The following is an 8,407-nucleotide window of genomic DNA, read 5'->3' on the forward strand; positions in this document are numbered from 1 at the left end:
TGAACTATGGACGGAGGTTCGTGACATTGTACAGGAGACAGGGATCAAGACCATCCCCATGGAAAAGAAATGCAAAAAGGCAAAATGGCTGTATGAGGAGGGCTTACAAATAGCTGTGAAACGAAGAGAAGTGATAAGCAAAGGAGAAAAGGAAGGATATTCCCATTTGAATGCAGAGTTCCAAAGAATAGCAAGGAGAGATAAGAAAGCCTTCCTCAGTGATCAATGCAAAGAAATAGAGGAAAACAATAGAATGGGAAAGACTAGAGATCTCTTCAAGAAAATTAGAGATACCAAGGGAATATTTCAGGCAAAGATGGGCTTGATAAAGGACAGAAATGGTATGGACCTAACGGAAGCAGAAGATATTAAGAAGAGGTGGCAAGAACACACAGAAGAACTGTACAAAAAAGATCTTCACGACCCAGATAATCATGATGATGTGATCACTCACCTAGAGCCAGACATCCTGGAATGTGAAGTCAAGTGGGCCTTAGAAAGCATCACTACAAACAAAGCTAGTGGAGGTGATGGAATTCCAGTTGAGCTATTTCAAATCCTGAAAGGTGATGCTGTGAAAGTGCTGCACTCAATATGCCAGCAAATTTGGAAAACTCAGCAGTGGCCACAGGACTGGAAAAGGTCAGTTTTCACTCCAATCCCAAAGAAAGGCAATGCCAAAGAATGCTCAAAATACCACACAATTGCACTCATCTCACACGCTAGTAAAGTAATGCTCAAAATTCTCCAAGCCAGGTTCCAGCAATAGGTGAACCGAAAACTTCCAGATTGTTCAAACTGGTTTTAGAAAAGGCAGAGGAACCAGAGGTCAAATTGCCAATATCCGCTGGATCATCAAAAAAGCAAGAGAGTTCCAGAAAAATATCTATTTCTGCTTTATTGACTATGCCAAAGCCTTCGACTGTGTGGATCACAATAAACAGTGGAAAATTCTGAAAGAGATGGGATTGCCAGACCACCTGACCTGCCGTTTGAGAAACCTGTATGCAGGTCAGGAAGCAACAGTTAGAACTGGACATGGAACAACAGACTGGTTCCAGATAGGAAAAGGAGTACGTCCAGGCTGTATGTTGTCATCCTGCTTATTTAACTTATATGCAGAGTACATCATGGGAAACACTGGGCTGGAAGAAGTACAGTCTGGAATCAAGATTGCTGGGAGAAATGTCAATAACCTCAGATATGCAGATGACAACTCCCTTATGGCAGAAAGTGAAGAAGAACTAAAGAGCTTCTTGATGAAAGTGAAAGAGGAGAGTGAAAAAGTTGGCTTAAAGCTTAACATTCAGAAAACTGAGATCATGGTATCTGGTCCCATCATCTCAAGGGAAATAGATGGGGAGACAGTGGAAACAGTGTCAGACTTTATTTTTTTGGGCTCCAAAATCACTGCAGATGGTGACTGCAGCCATGAAATTAAAAGACACTTATTCCTTGGAAGGAAAGATATGACCAACCTACATAGCATATTAAAAAGCAGAGACATTACTTTGCCAACAATGGTCCTTCTAGTCAAGGCTATGGTTTTTCCAGTGGTCATGTATGGATGTGATAGTTGGACTGTGAAGAAAGCTGAGTGCCAAAAAATTGAAGCTTTTGAACTGTAGTGTTCGAGAAGATTCTTGAGAGTCCCTCAGACTGCAAGGAGACCCAACCAGTCCATCCTAAAGGAGATCAGTCCTGGGTGTTCATTGGAAGAACTGAGGCTGAAGCTGAAACTCCAATACTTTGGCCACCTCATGCAAAGAGTTGACTCATTGGAAAAGACCCTGGTGCTGGGAGGGATTGGGGGCAGGAGGAGAAGGGGACGACAGAAGATGAGATGGCTGGATGGCATCACCGACTTGATGGACATGAGTGTGAGTAAATTCTTGGAGTTGGTGATGGACAGGGAGGCCTGGCGTGCTGTGGTTCATGGGGTTGCAAAGAGTCGGACACGACTGAGCGACTGAATTGAACTGAAATGGTAAAAGTTTATTAATTAGCTGCTGCTAAGTCACTTCAGTTGTGTCCGACTCTGTGCGACCCCATAGATTGCAGCCTCCATCCCTGGGATTCTCTAGGCAAGAATACTGGAGTGGGTTGCCATTTCTTTCTCCATTAAATAGCTAGGTCATTTCCAAATAAAACAAGATTTTACAACATTAATTACTGAACACTAACTTCCTCTTACAAAAAGTTTTTCTTATAGAAAAACTAAAGAGATTTTAAACTACTAATAAATTTATATATACATATATAATTATATATTATAATATATAATATAATAAATATATTTGCCAATCTATAAAATGCTAATATACAAGACACTTCATGGTTGCTAAAGAAAAGTAAGATGTATGTTTTTAATAAAAAGGTATAAACAATGGCAAATAGAATGATGAATACAAAAGTATACAAAAGGTTTATGACAAACGGGAGAGAGTTTCATGGCAAATGGATGTAACTCATTGCCCTGAACATTCTTCCTCTTCCTTCTTTCATGTCTCAATCGATACAAATTCTTCTTTAAACAAAAAACAAAAAGCAAATTCTTCTTTTATATGGACCACACCTCTCCAAGGTGAAGCTACACGACATGTTATAACCCACCTGTTAGCTTACTTTACAAGAATGAGAACACCTAATTCTATAAAAACAGACAATGGCCCTGCATATATTTCTAGGCAATTCAAATAATTTTTACATTCATTCTCTTTTAAACAAATTACAGACATTCCTGATAATTCACAAACACAAGACATAGTTAAATAAGCACATCACACACTGAAATTACAAATAAAAAAATTTTAAAAAGGGGGGAATACCCATGAACACTGTTATCTTCATTATCCAGAACAGACTTTACTTGATTCCAGCACAATATATTCTTTAAGCCTATAACTACTGTTAATATAGCTTTATTTGTTTTAATTTTTTTAAACTTACCACAAGGAGATGTTTTGACAAAAGCAGAAAAACCTTTCGAGGCTTTGGAGGACACCTCCCTTCCTCTGCCCATTTGGTATCAAGACGGGTTAACTAATCATTGGAAATCTAGGAAACTAATCGAACAGGGAAAGCGGTATACTTGTACTTCTCCAGATGGATCCAACGAACTCACATGGCTTCCTCTTCAGAAGATTCAACCTAAGGTGGCCCCCAGCATTCAAACTAGAGATGAAACAACAAAAGCCCCAAAAGGAAGAAATTCCAGTACAAGCCATGGCGGCTTTAAAAATTTCCCCAAAACACCGCACGCGACATTATCGACCTTATGGTCTCCTTACTTGGGGACAAATAGCAGTCCTTATTAATCAAGCTGAAAATCTGATTTCTTAACAGGGAATGCCTCGGAATCCTGAAAATATTTTTTGTCGTTATGCTTGTTTTGCTTGCCCCACTCAGGCTGACTTGATTGATCACACTTATTGGGCTTATATACCTAACCCCTTCCTTTTATTGTAGGTTGTAGAATGGATAGATATAGGACCAATCATGTCCACTAATGACTCAACACATATGCCCCCTCCTTAGAACTTGGAGGGCCCTCTCATCCTGAGGAAAAAGGAAGACTAATTAACATTTCTCTAGGCTATGAACTCCTTCCTTTATGCATGGGCCCAACAAAATTATGTATTAATGTTAGTCGACAAACATGCACTTTCATCCTGCCTCCAAAAGGAACTTCCACACATTGCTTGGACTGTTTACTGCCCTGTCATTTTATGAAAACCATGTCAATACTACCAAAACTCTAGGAAAAGGACAAAAGTTAGAATGTAAGGGGTTTACTTATAAAGACTTTACATATACTCCTATTTATTGAGATAATTGTCAAGCTAAATCAGGGAAAATTAATGTTTGTGGCCAATTACACCATTGTTGATTGGGTACCCCATTGTATATGGTTATCTAACTGCTCAGATGATATTAACATCACTGCGTGTGACTATGCTGCTCAAATTGCATAGAAGGTTACTAACACTACATTGGAGCATTACCATGACAAAGGACTTCTTGGGTGCTTGACGGTGATATGGGCCCACCTTGTCCTTGAATCGTCCTCGATAAACAGATTGGGCCTAAACAATGGGACATCTGGAAACTTGCTGCAAGCACCGAAGAACTTGGGACTTGGACTGGACATTTCACAGGGACCATTCGTAGTCACAGTAACTATTTCTTTCGTTATAATCAATCATATTTCATACAAGCTTGTGTTCCCCTTCCTTTTGTTCTAGCTGTAGGGAGTTTACAATTCAATAATACTTCACATTCTGTAACTTGTATAAATTGCAAATTATATACTTGTCTTAACTCTTCTGTTTCCTTAAGAAATGAACTCCTTTTGATTCTTCGATCTCGACATAGTCTGTGGTTACCAGCGGCCCTGGGAAGAAGGTCCCATGGCTGGACTTGCTTCCCGGTTACTTATTAAACCACTCGGGCGATCGAAATGATTCATTGGATGGCTGATTCTTAGCATTTTGGGATTAATAGCTATTTGTACCACTGATGCCATCACTGGCATTGCTTTACAAACCTCAATTCAAACACATAATTTTATCCAAAATTGGACTAAAGATGCTCATACTATGTGGGCCACTCAGGCTCAGATAGATGAGGATATTCAAGGTGAAACACAAGAACTAAAAACAGCCATCAAATGGGTTGGGGATCAATTAATAGATGTACAAAAACAGGTGATAGTAAAATGTGATTGGAATTCTACTCAATTTTGTGTTACTCCTATTCAATTCAATCATAGTGCCTACAACTGGGAACAAATCAAATTTCATTTACAAAACATACATGATAATGCCTCTCTGAATTTACAATTATTAAAAAAAATCTTTGAAACCTTTTCTAAAAATCTGCCCTCTTCCACTAATTTGAAAACTTTAGCTGAGCAACTAGCTAATCAATTATCTGGGCTAGACCCACGCAGATGGTTTCAGAACATTACTCACAGCATCGGGTCTGGAACTGTAACTTTGGTGATTGCCTTGACAATTATATTTGTTGTTTACCATTGCCTTTATGCAAAATTGTTAAAATTAAACAAACTCAAATGGTTGGGACCCTTTTTACAAGTATAATAAATAAATAAGGGGGAATTGTCAGGGAATGTTTAACAGGAGGATTCCTACATCCTGTTTCTCATAAATCCTCTGTTCCTTATCAGTTTCTGGCAACAGAAATGAGTGGAACAGCACACTGCTCCCAGGACTGAGGTCATTGGATGAGACATGCATGAATCTCCTTCAGTAAACGTTCTCCTTATGACAAAACTGCTTAGTCTCAATCCTCTTTCTTGAGATATGGATTGTCTCCTGACCTTATGACCATTGTTAATCCCTTGTTCCCTTGGTAACGGTTGCTATACATTTGGTTTTCTGATCTTTATCATTGTCAAAAGAAATTCCTTGTACAACAGCCTATATATACTTACAGAAAGATCATCAAAGCACCTTTGCTCCATCAGAACTTGGGTCCTCGTGTCTCTCTCTCTCTCTCTCTCCCTCCCACTAATTCTCTGGAGCGTGGAAACCCACAAAGCTCATTCTCCTGCCCGGGCTTTCAAGACCCCCTTGAGAGGGCGCCCTGTGCCTTCATGAGCAGTGCAAGCCCTGTTCTAGGGTTTTATTGGTTCTCTGCATAAACCAGGGAGTATTAGCTTCTTTCTCTCTTTCACTTTCTTATCGGCGACTCCGGACCACCAGGTTCTGGTCCATTAAAGGACTTCAACACTCATCCAACATTTTTTCCCCACACAACTCTATTAAAAAGTGACTTCTTAAAAAAATAAATAAATAAATAAAATAAAAAGTGACTTCTTTTATGTTCCTTTCCTGATAACCAGGTGAGCTTGCAAGAACATGCATGTTTGTGTACAGAACAGGCTGACCCTGGGTCTTATGTCTATACAAGAAAGCACATTCTTATGATTTAGTTTTGATCACGATAGTTGAAGGAATTGCTTTGTGTAGGTGAGATAAATAGTGGATGATACTGCCCATTCACTGCTCATTCTGTTTCTGACAACATTTAGAATGGATGCTAAGTTTTATTTAGAACAATGGAAAAAGTAATAGCTGTAGGCATCACCTGAAATTTTCAAGTAGGATCAGTGAGGTAATTCAATAAGTAAAAATAAAAACAGGTTCATCAATCCTTTACCTCAATGAATAAATCACCTTATACACTTACACTGATATTCCATACTTTAATGAGTATACATACAGCTTAAAAAGAAGTGGCATGTGTAACAATACAAAATATTATTTAAAATTTGTTTAATTATATGCAATGTCATCTCTGATTCATATTCAGTAATATGACTCTGACTAAGTCATAATACGGCTGAAGATCATATTAAGTCAATTGATTTATTTCAGTTTCTGTTTCTGTGTAGACTACACTGGCAGATCTGAATTTGATAATCAGCTTTGCTAATGACTATGGTAGGGAATGTGTACATAGAGTCTGATAAGAGAATAGAATCCTATTTAGGAGAATAAAACCCAATGACCTTTTATAAAACAGACTGTTATGTTGAGGTCTACATTATCAGGAACACCAGTTCAGGCCAGTGATATAAAAAGGAATGATGGACCCAGAAGTGAAAAATTATAGTCTTGGGTTTTTCCTCTCCCACAATGTTGTAAAAATCAACTCAGTAGTTTAGTTTTTTTTCTGATGGAGTGGTAACTCATGACTATTCTTTTGGTAAAAATAAGATGCATCACCTGGGATGGTATTTGTCATTTGAGAAGAAATTGTTCTTAATAGATCCAAGCAGTTTCATGAGATAAGTGAGAATTTCCAACTTTTTGATATCAAAGCTTGGGGATGAAATAGGAAAAATAGGAAGAAAGAACAAGAAGAAAAGAAAAATGGTTGGATATCTGACAGAGAAGAGTAATTAAGTGAGTAATTAAATTGTGTAACATAGTTGGAAAAAAAAAAAAGAGAGAATTTCAGGAAACAAATAACAGGGCAACTTCTACTTCCAAAGTCTGATTTAAAAATCACAACTACTGACTCTGAGACTTTGAGATCTGCACTCTTGGGCACTTTTCCAAGTTCACAATAATTGGCCTTTTTAGATGCACCATCACAAAGAATCTTTTCAGAGCCCCCTTTATGTCTTTGTTTCTCAGACTGTAGATAAAGGGGTTCAGCATGGGTGTGACCACAGTGTACATCACCGAGGCTGTTGCACTTGAGTGTGAGCTGTGGGTAGCAGCAGAGCTAAGATACACTCCTAGGCTCGTACAAAAGAATAAGGAGACAACTGAGAGGTGAGATGCACAGGTAGAAAATGCTTTATACTTCCCCCGAGATGATGACATTCTACATATACAGGAAACTATCTTTGAGTAAGAATAAAGGATACCAGCCAGGGTACCACCACCTAGAAGCACAACTGCAAGACACATTACCATATTATTAAGAAAGTTGTCAGAACAGGCAAGTTGGGTTATTTGACTGAGGTCACAAAAAAAGTCAGGTATTTCCACAACAGTGCAAAAAGAAAGCTGTAACAAAATTAAACTCTGTAACAAGGAATTCAGGACACTGATGGTCCAGGACACCAGAACCAACAGAAAGCAGAGCCTAGGGTTCATAATGACCATGTAGTGCAGGGGGTGACAGATGGCCACAAAGTGGTCATAGGCCATCACTGTGAGGAGGAAGATGTCCAATACTGCAGAGAGTAGGAAAAAATAAATTTGTGTGATGCAACCTGCATAGGTGATAACTTGGTTCTGTGTTTGGATGTTCCACAACATCTTTGGAATAGTGGTAGAGGTGAAACAGATGTCTACAAAGGACAGGTTAGAGAGGAAGAAGTACATAGGGGTGTGCAGGTGGGCATCTGAGCTGACAGCCAGGATGATGAGCAGGTTTCCAAAGACAGTGATCAGGTATATGGAAAGAAAAAGCCCAAATATGAGGGGCTGCAGTTCTGATTCCTCCGAGAATCCCAGAAGAAGAAATTCTGAAATTTCTGTATCATTCCCCAATTCCATGTAGGAGAGGTGACTACCTGGAAACAAACAAAAAAACAAATGACATGACTAGTTGTATCTGAAACTGGCATTGCAACAAGTTTGAAATTCTACAATTTTCCATTCAAAAATTAAAATCCATAATATCTGTATGAAAATTTCCCCTTCAGGAGATCCCCTGTGCCATCTGTTCAGTTCAGTTCAGTTCAGTCGCTCAGTTGTGTCCGACTCTTTGCGACCCCATGAACCACAGCATGTCAGGCTTCCTGTCCATCACCAAATCCAGGAGTCCACTCAAACCCATGTCCATTGTGTTGGTGATGCCATCCAAACATCTCATCCTCTGTTGTCCCCTTCTCCTCCTGCCCTCAGTCTTTCTCAGCGTCAGG

General features: G+C 39.1%; 1 pseudogene; it reads right to left on the reverse strand.

The window, feature by feature from the left end:
• Positions 1 to 7,040: 7,040 nt before the first annotated feature.
• Positions 7,041 to 8,142, reverse strand: LOC122439336 (annotated as a pseudogene).
• Between the last annotated feature and the right edge of the window lie 265 nt (positions 8,143 to 8,407).

Source organism: Cervus canadensis, chromosome 4 (genome assembly GCF_019320065.1).
Source record: "Cervus canadensis isolate Bull #8, Minnesota chromosome 4, ASM1932006v1, whole genome shotgun sequence".
Lineage (NCBI taxonomy): Eukaryota > Metazoa > Chordata > Mammalia > Artiodactyla > Cervidae > Cervus > Cervus canadensis.